This window comes from Megascapheus bottae, chromosome 14 (assembly GCF_031878675.1).
Source record: "Megascapheus bottae isolate mThoBot1 chromosome 14, mThoBot2.hap1, whole genome shotgun sequence".
NCBI classification, from domain to species: Eukaryota; Metazoa; Chordata; class Mammalia; order Rodentia; family Geomyidae; genus Megascapheus; species Megascapheus bottae.
This window is the reverse complement of record NC_143522.1, coordinates 12,366,321-12,379,005: the sequence shown is the minus strand read 5'-3', so window position 1 is coordinate 12,379,005 and position 12,685 is coordinate 12,366,321.

Here is a 12,685-nt window from a genome sequence, read left to right as displayed (position 1 = left end):
AGCACCTGCCAGCCAGGCATCAGTGGCTCATGTCTGCAATACTAGCTACTCTGGAGGCTGAGGTCTGAGATTGTGGTTCCAAGCCAGTCTGGGTGGGAAAATCCGTGAGACTCTTTGCTCCAAATAACCATCTAAAGGCTTGAATTGGAAGTGTAGCTCAACTGATGGAATGCCAGCCTCAAGCAGAAAAAAAAAAAGCTAAAGGACAGAATCCAGGGCCTGCTGCGCATCAAGTGGGGGAGGAGAGGGAGGGTAGAAAGTAAAAAGAAAGCATATGACATATCCTCTTTCTCATTTTGCCCCTCCTAATTCCCCAAGTGGGACTATTGACCTCTACAGCTCATCTTCCAATAGAAAAGGTGCTCCATACGCCTCTGTTCAATGAGTAACAAATGAATGAATTAATGAATTAATGGTTGACTTTCTTGCCTATTCATACTGGTTTCTTTTTTTTTTTTTTTTTTTTTGGCCAGTCCTGGGCTTGAGCTCAGGGCCTGAGCACTGTCCTTGGACTTTCTCAAGGCTAGAGCTCTACCACTTGAACCTCAACACCACTTCCGGCTTTTTTTCTACGTATGTGGTATCGAGGAATCGAACCCGGGTCTTCATGCATGCTAGGCAAGCACTTTAACCACTAGGCCAAACTCCCAGCCCTCATACTGGTTTCTTTTACCCAAGTCATCTCCCCCTCCCAACCATCTTGAGGATTGAACTCTGGGCCTGGGCACTGTTGGTAAGCTTCTTTCGCTCAAGAGGTGTACTCTTGCCACTTTCAGTTTTTCTGTTTGTTTGTTCTGTCCATCATGGGGCTTGAACTCGAGGCCTGGAAGCTGTTCCTGAGCTCTTCAGTTCAAAGCTACTGCCCTACCCCTGGCGGTTTCTAGTGATTAATTGGACATAAGAGCCTCTAGTTCTTTAGTGCCCGGTCTGGCTTTGAACCATGATCCTCAGATATCAGCCTCCCAAGTAGCTAGTGTTACAAGTATGAGCAATTGACACCTGGCTATTAGCAGATCTTTAAAACCTTCATAGAGCCTTCACTCCTCCAAAGGCTGAAAGAACTGCCATGGAAATTCCAGAGTGATGGGCAGAAGGCCAAACTAAAAATAAAGAATCCATGCCCAGCAGCTGCCCATATTTAAGTCTTCAACGTCCTTCATCTAGATTATTTTCAAAGCTTCCTTAGCAGATCTGAGTCTCCACTCTCACCTTTTCTAGCACAACACCATACCTCTGTTAAGGATCCTTCTGAGATATAAACTTAATCCTGCCACTCCCCTGCATAAATTCTTCCTTGGTGCTTTTTCTATCTATATTATAAAGTCCACACTCCTCAACTTGACCTGCTAATCTGGCTTCTGTGTTCCGCCCTCTTTCCATTCTCAATCTTGAGTTTATGACACTACTGCTGATCCCCAATGCACTATTATGCTTCTTCACATCTTTGCATGGGTTGTTCCCTTTTATTTGCCTAGGGACTTCTAATCATCCTGTAAGTCTTTCTAAATCCCTTCCTAATCCACCTTGGCAGAGTTAGTGGATACTTTTCTCTGTGCTTTCCAAGTAGTCTGTTTCTATCCTGTTTACCTGTTTGTTCTCTCTGTGGGCCAAACAGCAGAAAGGAAAGAGCCTACTCTCTGTTTTCCCAAATCTTCTGCACACGACACAGTGCCTGGTACTCTGTAGGTACCCAATAAGCCATTGTGAAATGACTAAATATTATCATGTTTCTAACACTATAGGACACAGCTGAGGAGTCCAAGAAAGAGCTATGGCAATCTTTGCTGTTAGTACTCCTTAGATAGATGCTCTCTCCCCACCCCCCGCCCTGAGTGTGTGTATGATGGGGATTGAACCCAGAGCTTCAAAGATGGTAAGCAAGCATTCTATCACTTAGTGACTACCACTTTCTCCTCCCATAGCTGTTTAATTCTTCCAGCTGTTTCATAAATATTTATTTATTCAGGCTTTTGCAGACAATGACTTTACTATGTGCCTAGGCTGTCCTCAAACTTATAATCCTCTTGCTTTAGCCTTTCTAGTGCTGGGATTGCAAGCATATACTACAATGGCAAGCTCTTTTGTGATTTTTTTTATTTTATTAAATTTTTAATAAGTAATTTAAGAGATCCTTCTCTTAGTTGTAGAAGCTCAAGAAAAGTATATCTCCTGGAGAGCTAATAATTACCCAACTTAATCTTTCTTTTATGGGGTGGTAGTAGAGCAGATGTTCTGGGTTTTCTTTTTTTTTAATTATAATGTATAAAGGGGTTACATTATATTCACCAGATAGAAGCTGCATTACTTCACACATTGATAGCCCTTCTCATGTTTTTGTCCCCATTTCCCTCACCCAACTTAATCTTAACTTGTACAGTCTTAGGCCTGAAATGCCAGCACTCAGGCTGTGGCAGAAGAACCAAAAGTTCAAGGTTAGCCTGGGGTCCATAGCAAGATGCTGTCTCATAAAACAAAATATTTTATAGTCTCACACATTGTATAAGACAAAGTCCCTCTCAGGAAAGAAAGGCTAAACTTAATTTCCTTGAAATTTACCTATGAGCTTTTATGAGGTCCAAGGTGTAACCAAGAGCACAGCATTATCTACAGCATTATCTACAGCATTATCAAGAGTTCTTGAATATAAGTTGCAACAAGAATCAAAAGAAGATATTTATGTTTTTATCTTTGCAGGGGCTTTGCGGGGGGGTGGGGGAAGGGGGAGAGGGTTGAAGTCAGGGCCTCATTCTTGCTAGGCAGGATCTCTACCAGTTGATACATAATTCTACCTGCTCTTTGCATTGGTTATTTTCCAGATGGAGGTCTCAGGCTTTGCCCAGGCTGGCATGATCCTCCTACTTGTGCTTCCACATGTCACTGAGGATGACAGGCACTTGCCAACTCACCTAGAGAGTGTGCTTCCATTGCAGTGGGGATAAATGTTCAAGCAGTGGCCTGGCCAGTTGGTTGAGATGGAGTCTCATAAAGATCTTTTTGCTTGAGCTGTCCTTGACCTGAGATCTCTGCCTTTTAAGTAGCTAAGGTTAAAGCTAGAGCCACAATGCCCAGCTTAAGAAAAAAAAAAGACTTTTTCTTTATTTACTTTTGCTAGTCCTAGGCTTGAGCACTGTCCTTGGACTTTCTCAAAGCTAGAGCTCTACCACTTGAGCCTCAGCACCACTTCTGGCTTTTTTTCTGTGTATGTGGTACTGAGGAATCGAACCCAGGTCTTTGTCCATGCTAGGCAAGCACTCTACACCTAGGCCAAACTCCTGGCCCAATTAAGAAAAAGATTTTTTAAAGAAACATTTCCAGAGTGGAGAGTGTGGCCTAATAGTAGAGTGCTTGCCTGAAGCCCTGGGTTCGATTCCTCGGTACCATAGACACAGAAAAAGCCACAAGTGGTGCTGTGGCTTAAGTGGTAGAGCACTAGCCTTGAGAAAGTCCAGGGATAGTGCACAGGCCCTGAGTTAGTTCAAGCAAGAAAAGAAAAAAAAAAAAAGAAAAAAAACATTTCCGTGGTAAAATATATACTCAACGGAATGTAAAAATCTGTCTATGGCATAAAGGAGAATTATAAAGGAGTAGCCATACACATTACCCAACTCGTGGGTAGCATGGTAAACCCTGTGCGGTGCCCCAGTTAAGCACACCTGTACCAAGCTGCACATCAACCACACATTCACTTTCATTACAAACACATGGCTTGACTTTTTTTTTTTTTGGTCGATTGTGGGGCTTGAACACTGGACTTGGCGTTGTCCCTGAGCTCTTCAGCTCAAGGCTAGTGCTCTACTACTTAAGCCACAGCACCACTTCTGGTTTTCTGGCAGTTTAATTAGAGATGAGTAAGGATTTTTCTGCCCAGGCTGGCTTTGAGCCGCAATACTCAGATCTAGGCTTACAGATGTGAGCCACTAGGGCCTGGCAAGACTTGACTTTTTTAAATTGAGGAAAATATGTATACACTTTCAAACTGTTGTTGTTGTTTGTGGGTCAAGGGGTTTGAACTTGCCTGGACATTGTTCCTGAGCTCTTCAGCCCAAGGCTACCATCCTACCCTTGAGCCAAGCCCCACTTCCCGTTGTCTAGAGGTTAATTGGAGATAAGAGTCTCAGGTGGGCCGAGAGTTTGGCCCAGTGGTAGAATGCTTGCCTAGCATACATGAAGACCCAGGTTCGATTCCACAGTACTACATACGTAGAAAAAAATTGGAAGTGGTGCTGAGGCTCAAGTGGTAGAGCTCTAGCCTTGAGAAAGGCCAAGGACAGCGCTTAGGCCCTGAGTTCAAACCCAGGACTGGCCAAAAAAAAAGGAAGAAGAAAAAAGCAGTCACAGGTGGGCCTTTTGTGTCCAGGCTGGCTTTGTAGCTATTGTGTAGCCTTGATCCTGAGATCTTAGCCTCCTGAGTAGCTAGGATTACAGGCGTGAGCCACCATGCCCAGCTTACACTTTCAAATTATATGAGGGGGAAAAAAGCAATGTAAAATGGCTCCATTTAGGGCTGGGGGTTTGGCCTAGTGGTAGAGTACTTGCCTAGCATGCACAAAAACCTGGGTTTGATTCCTTGGTACTGAGGGTCAAGTGGTAGAGCTTCTAGTCTTGAGAAAGCCCAAGGACAGTGCTCAGGCCGTGAGCTCAGGACTGGCAAAAAAAAAAAAAAAAAAAAGAAAGAAAAGACCACACAGTAGTCAGCTTGAATAAAATCTTTCCTTGCCAGGCACGGTGGCTCATGCCTGTAGAATCCTAGCTACTCAGGAGGCTGAGCTCTGAGGATCACAGTTCAAAGCCAGCACAGGCACTAAAACAGTCCATGTAACTTTTTTTTTTTTGCCAGTCCTGGGCTTGAGCTCAGGGCCTGAGCATTGTCCTTGGATTTTTTCAAGGCTAGAGCTCTACCACTTGAGCCTCAGCACCATTTCTGGCTTTTTTTCTATTTATGTGGTACCGAGGAATTGAACCTGGGTCTTCGTGCATGCTAGGCAAGCACTCTACCACTAGGCCAAACTCCCGGCCCCTCCATGCAACTCTTATCTCCAATTAACCACCAGAAAACCAGAAGTGGTGCTGTGGCTCAAAGGGCAGGGCAGTAGCCTTGAGCTGAAGAGCTCATGGACATCGCCCAGGCCCAAAGTTCAAGTCCCACGACCAATCAAAAACAAAAAAAACCCAACAACCTAATCTCTGCAGCTCCCTGTCTCTCCCCAGACTTGCTGGGGAGGCTCTCTACCACTGAATCATGCCCCCTGGTCCTTTTCTTGTGTGTTGGATATTTTTGACATAAGGTCTTGCTTCCTGCCCAGGTCTGTGCCTGTACCACAGTCTGCCTATTTAGGCTTCCTGTTATAGTTAAGACTACACCCAGCTTCTTTCTGTTGAGATAATTTCACAGACTTTCTGATTGTGCTGGCCTAGAACTGCCACACTCCCCAAACTTAGCCTCTCAAGGCACTCACCAGTGTTTTTCTTCCTCTTCCTCCTCCTCCTCCTCCTCCTCCTCCTCCTCCTCCTCCTCCTCCTCCTTCTCCTCTTCCTTCTTCTTCCTCTTCCTTCTTCTTCTTCCTCTTCCTCTCCTTCTCCTTCTCCTTCTCCTTCTCCTTCCTTGGGCTTTCTCAGGGCTTGCCACTTGAACCACAGCACCACATCCAGCTTTGTCTGTGTATGTGGTACTGGGGAATATAACCTGGATCTTCATGCATGCTAGGCAATTACTCTACCACTAGTCCAAACTCCCAGCCCCAGGATTCTTTTTTTTTTGTATGTCTGATATCTATGATCTGGGCTCTGCGCTCACATCCTGTTTCCCTCTTAATGAATATAATTATTGACCTGACAGAGGGTGAGATGATAGCCCGCCCTTCCACTTTAGGGCTATGAAATAGAAACCGTGCCCTTATAGTCACTGAACATTGCTTATGATACCAAAATTTCATCTATCTCACCATTTGGTTGTCATTAAATAGAATAGGTAAATAAGCCATGGAAATCTTTATTTTGGAAGGGAATCACAGTTCCTGTATCATTTTGTGATTTTTTTTTTTTTTTGGCCAGGCCTGGGCTTGAGCTCATGGCCTGAGCACTGTCCTTGGACTTTCTCAAGGCTAGAGCTCTACCACTTGAGCCTCAGCACCATCCATTTCTGGCTTTTGTCTATGTATGTGGTACTGAGGAATGGAACTCAGGTCTTCGTGCATGCTCGGCAAGCACTCCACCACTAGGCCAAACTCCCCGCCCCCATTCTGTGATATTTTTAGCATTATGTTTGAGGATTTGTCCATGTTAATGAGTTGAGCTGTAGTGCATTGGTTTTCACTGTATTTTTACAATATTCACTTTACTTCCCAAGTTAAATAAAGGAGAAAATGGCAAGATTCTGGTGATGTTGAGGGGCAGGAGTGACAAGACGATATCTTCATCTCTGTCGGGGATGGGCACTTTAGACCCAGCAACCAGCCTCCCCAACGTGTGCCAGCTTCTATATCGGGGAGACCCTGTGGCCTGTCCTTTCTGCAGCTCTGAAACACCATGTGTTGGTATTGAGCAGAAATTCAGTCTCTTGAGAGATGTGTGGTTGGGGGCAGGGCTGGGGCGGGGGGAGAGGGGGAAGATAGTCCCTTTGGAGCTGCCACAGTGAGGAACTGAGATGCAGCAATCAGAAGCTTTCCACTGGGGGCTTGAGCAATGGGAGAAGCCAGGCAATCTAGTCTCCAAATATTCAGAGTTCTGTGGGTCCTGGGAAAGAACACGGTAAGATGACATTTCAAGACGCTCCTCTGATCTGGTTCTCAGGACACTTGGAGTTGGGGTCGGGGTGGGAAATGGCACAGGTCAGCCAATCGGATCAAGGCCCTGTTTGCATATTCATAAGTTTTCCATATTGGTTGGCTGCTTTTAAACAGCTCCCATTATCCCCAGCTGGGTTAGGTCTGTCAGCTGGTACATTGGTTGCATTGAGAAGGGGCAGGAGACCTTTTTCATCCAGCCTCAGCATTAGGCCCAGCAGGGGAAGAAGCAGGGAAACCAAAATCACTTCCTGGCTCTGGCTCTCTCTGCCCAAGGCTGGTGAGGACTACACCTCTGCACTACTAGGGATCTCCCTGAGGATTCTTTTTGGTGAGTAAGACCATCCCTTTCATTTACCTTGCCACAGTCTTTTATTATTGTTGCTATTATTATAGAATACTTGTTATGAAAGTTTCGATACTAAACGCATTGTTTCTATATTTGCCCCATCTATTTTTATTGGAAATATTTTCAAGTAAACTCTAGATGTGTAAGCGCTCTACCGCTATAATAGTTTACTCCCTAATTTTTTACCCCACAGACCTGAGGTGCATTTCTAGTCTTGGTAAGCTACTCTTTCATCAGCTCTCACACTAGTCTTTGTTGAGGGGCTGTCTATCATCCTTGTTTTAGAAGAGAACCAACAGAAAGTGTGGCTACAGTGTTAAATGGCCGGGTTGCTCCACTCCCAGTCCAGAAACACCAAATGTTCCTAAATACCAGTAAGACATTGTAACCACTGTGTGGCCATGGGTATGTCACTTTACCTCTTTGGGCTCCTTTTTCCTCACCCCAAAAGTAAGCATGTTCTGAAGGTCCCTAACACTGAGCTGTGATGTTTTCAGAAAAATGATAAAGGCACTTCAAGAAAATTTCACACAGCTACATCTATTCGCACGGTATGCCCTGCCTCCTTTTCTAAAAGCAGAATGACTAAAATTCTTTCATTTTATGAAATATAAATGATAGAATTCTGTAATCTTCTGCAGGCCTATTTTTGTTTCCTTATTTGCAAAATAAAATGTCAGTATCCTTCTGCTTGGTCTATACCCTGCTCTCTCCCTTTTCTTCTCTCTTTGTCTTTCCCCTTCTCTCCTCTCTCTTTCCTTCCTTCTTCTTTCCTTCCCTTTCTTTTGTGATGCTGGAGACAGAGCCCATAGTCTTGTGCATGTTAGTTAAGCACTCTGCCACTGAGCTACTTACATCCCCAGATGCGTTTTCTTTTTGTGTTATGATGGTTGAAGTCTAAAAGTCCGAGGCCATTCACAATATTAAATACTCCTTGAGCCCCTACCAATGCTACAGTTTATTCTGTTACCGTGAAGCCTCACTATCTCCCCTACCACCGAGACCCTCACTGTACCCGAGACAAACTCATCAACTTCACTTTCTAGATGGAAAACAAGTATGGAAAGAGGGAGTGACTTGCATAGGTCCAGAAAGAGCTAGACATAGGTCTAGCTGCAATAGAGCGAATTCATGTTCTACTCCAATCCACAGTCACAGTCTACTCACAATTCATCATTGCTTTACAGCCAATGGTGCCACATACCATGGGGGCTTCTGACTCTGTGTCCATAGACAGGCGTGTGGCCTGCACAACTCTCCACAGTTCTACCATCCGCCAGTGCAGTAAAGAGAGTGGCTCAGGGTTGTACCAGAGACCGATGAGGTAGCCTTTGGCAGACTGGAAACAAAGCAGAGGGGCTTCTCCTCTTAGAGGAGGAGACAGATGGGTGTGATTGTATATCAAAACACTTTAATAGAGCATAAATATATTCTAAGACTTTGACACACACTATTCTTAACCACCCCCATGTTGGCAGCTGGTATTTGGATGGCAAGCTAGTTGACACTGAGTAAAACAAAGCTGGATTCATTTATAAACGTTACTGAGGATCTATGGTTTGGAGTCACCAATGGAGGGCCCTGAGGTCCAAAGACATATGTGCAGGCTGAGATATTTTCCTCCATATTTCTCCAAACACATTTGGAAGTAGCATCTCCCAAGGCTGGTCCAGCTAGAATATAACAGAATCTATGGAGGAAAATCCCTGCAAAAACAAACCCTGTTTTCCCAACAAAAGCCTGAAATCTGGTAGAGTGCTAGCATTGAGCACAGAGAAGCTTGGGGATAGAGCCCAAGGCCTGAGTTCAAGCTCCAGGATGGGAAAAAAATTAAAGAAACTGGGTGCTGGTGATTCATGTCTGTAATCCTAGATACTCAGGAGGCTGAGGTCTGAGGATTGCAGTTCAATGCCAGCCCAGGCAGAAAAGACCATGAGACTCATATCTCCAGTAAATCACACACATAGCCACACACACACACACACACACAGAAATAGAGCTATGCTCAAGTGGTAGAGAGCTACCCTTAGACAAAAAAAAAGCTCAGGGACAGTGCCCAGGTCCTGAATTCAAGCCCAAGAGCTGGGGGAGAAAAAGAACCTGAAGGAACTTTAGCAAATAGCAATAAGATTTCTTATATAAATCTTGTATAAATCTGAATTGAGCATCAATGACAGCAGTGAGGGTGAGTGTCTACTAGGTTTCACAGGGTACCAGTCAGTTAAGAACTTCCATAGCCACCATGCTTTATGAATTGGTTCCTAGTGCACAGGCTGCAGTGTGCTGTTGTCTAAGAGTGTACATATCCCAGAAGCAGAGGCACAGCCTGTGGGATGCTGCTCTCTCCCCCAATGTCCCAGTGCCCCATGGGTAGCCCTTCCCCTTTGTCTTACTTGGGCAGAGCTTCAGGAAATTCCCAGGGTATCTCAGGGAAGGGCACAGACTCATAAGAAGAAAGGCTGTCATGTTCCAAGGAGGTGGTAGACTCTGGCTATCCCTTTTCAGCTCCTGCCCACAATTCCACTGCTTCAGCTACATGGGGAGAACATAGCTTCTCTCTTCTGATATTCAATGTCAGCCTCATTATACTAGCTGTAAAATCCAACTTACTACTTTGCTGCTCTCTTATAAGCTCAGTATTCTGTGTTTATGTTTGTAGCTAAATTTGCTATAAATTTAGAGGCTTTGGACCAGGAGTTTGGCATAGTGGTAGAGTGCTTGTATAACATGCACAAAGACTTGGGTTCAATTCCTCAGTACTACATAGAAAAAGCCGGAAGTTGTGCTGTGTCTCAAGTGGTAGAGAGCTAGCCTTGAGAAAGCCCAAGGACAGTGTTCAGGCTCTGAGTTCAAGCCCCAGGACTGGAAAAAAAAAGTTGGGTCGGGAGCATAGCCTAGTGGTAGAGTGCTCACTTAGCCTGCACAAAGCCTTGGGTTCAATTCTTCAATTGGAAGAATTGGAAGTGGTGCAATGGCTCAAGTGGCAGAGCACTAGCCTTGAGCAAAAAGTGTCCAAGGACAGTGCCCAGATCCTGAGTCAAGCCCTAGGACTTTCTTCCTTTCTTTCTTAGAGGCTTATTTATGCCAGTACTAAGGTATGTGTACATGAAAAGGAAGAGTCAATGAGAGAAAATTCAGGTTGTTGCTTTTTGTGTGTCAGTACCAGGATTTGAACTTGGGGCCTGGATACTGTCTCTCTTTTTTTTTATTGTAATTAGTAAAAGGGTTACATGATATTTGCCAGATAGAAGGTGCATTAATTCACATACATTGATACCCTTTCACATGTCTTGGTACCCGTTTCCCTCCCCCCCACACCCCCCACCCGTCTGGATACTGTCTCTTAGCTTTTTCTTTCAAGGCTGGTATTCTGAGCTACAGGTCTACATCTGGCCTTCGTTGGTTAATTGAAGATAAGAGTCTCACAGATCTTCCTTCCCAGGCTGGCTTCAAACTGTGATCCTCAGATCTCAGCCTCCTGAATAGTTAGGATTATAAGCATGAGCCGCCAGTGCCTGGCAATACTTATTTATTTATTTATTTATTTATTTTTTGCCAACCTGGCCTTGAGCTCAGGGCCTGAGCACTGTCCTTGGATTTTTCTCAAGGCTAGAACTCTACCACTTGAGCCTCAGCACCACCACTTTTGGCTTTTTCTAAGTATGTGGTACCAAGGAATTGAACCTGGGTCTTTGTGCATGCTAGGCAAGCACTCTACCACTAGGCCAAGCTCCTGAACAGAAATGCAATTTTTAATAAGCAAAGATAGTGGTTGTGCTTTCAACTACAATATCTATCCATTGGTAATGTGGGAAATATAGAAAAGTAAAATGAAGTAAGGACAGCATAGGCAGAAAAGTTTGCTAGAGTCCAACTCAAAAATAACCAGCAAAACTAAGTGATGGCTGGGTACCACTGGCTCACATCTGTAATCCTAGCTACTCAGGAGGCTGAGATCTGAGGATTGCAGTTTGAAGCAAGTCAGTGCAGGAAAGCTCATGAGACTCACCTCCAGTTACCCACCCAAGAGCAAAAGTAGATCTATGGCTCAAGTGGTAGAGTGCTAACCTTGAGCAAGAAAGCTTAGAGACAACTTCCAAGCCCTGAATTCAAGCCTGCACACACACACACACACACACACACACACACACACACACACGAGAAAGCGCCAAGGTCCTTAGTACAAACCCCCAGTACCAGCACAAAAAATGATGTAAATAAAATAAAAATTAAAAAGCAGAGTTGGAGGTATGATTCAAATGGTAGAATGCCAGCTGAGTAAACTGAGCATGTGTAAAGTCCTGAGCTCAAACTCTGGTACTGGCAAGAAAAATGAAATAAATATATAGAATAACTAGGCATCATGCATACCTGTAATCCAAGTAAGTACTCAGTAGAAAGAGGCAAGAATCAAGAAATCAAGGCTAGCCTTGGATACATATAGAGATCTTGTGAAAGAAAGATGAAACGAAAGAAGGAAGGAAGGAAGGAAGGAAGGAAGGAAGGAAGGAAGGAAGGAAGGAAGGGAGGTAGGAAGGGAGGACAAAAGGAAGGGAAGAAGGGGAGAGGAAGGAAAGAAGGAAGGAAAGTTCCCAAAGATATATGTGGTAATGTTAACCCTGATGTCATTTGTAACAATAATAGCTAGCACCAGCAATTATTACATACCAGGAATTATTCTAAAAACATGTTCTAATTACACATTAGGAATTGTTCTAAGAACATAACTCAGTGAATCTGTAAAACAACCCTGCGTAACTGTAGGTATTATGGGATTTTTTTTTTTGCCAGTCCTGAGGATTGAACTCAGGGCCTGAGCACTGTCCTTGGGCTTTCCTCAAGACTAGTGCTCACCACTTGATCCACAGCACCACTTCCGATTTTTTCTATGTGTATGGTAAGGAGGAGTTAAACCCATGTCTTCGTGCATGCTAGGCAAGTACCACTAGACCAAATTCCCGTCCTAGGAATTTTTATTGTATGGCTGAGAAAACTGGGAGAGATTGCAGAAGCCAGTGGGGTGTCTCACGCCTGTAATCAGGAGGCTGAGATCTGAGGATCTTGGTTCAAAGTCAGCCCTAAAAAGTCTGAGCACTAAAAAGTCCACGAGAGGGCCGGGAGTTTGGCCTAGTGGTTAAAGTGCGTGCCTCGCATGCATGAAGACCCGGGTTCGATTCCTTTGTACCACATACAAAGAAAAAAAAAAAAGCCGGAAGTGGGGCTGAGGCTGAGGCTCAAGTGGTAGAGCTCTAGCCTTGAGAAGATCCAAGGACAGTGCTCAGGCCCTGAGCTCAAGCCCAGGACTGGCAAAAAAAAAAAAAATAAAATAAAATAAAATAAAATAAAAAAATAAAAAGTCCACGAGATTCTTATCTCCAGTTAATTACTAGAAAACTAGAAGTGCCACTGTGGCAGTAGCCTTGAGCTGAAGAGCTCAGGGACAGCGCCCAGACCCAGAGTTCAAGTCCCATGACAAGAAAAACAAATAAATAAATAAAAAGAAAGAGAGAGAGATTGCAGAAGACTGGTAGAGTGCTTGTTTAACATGCATGAA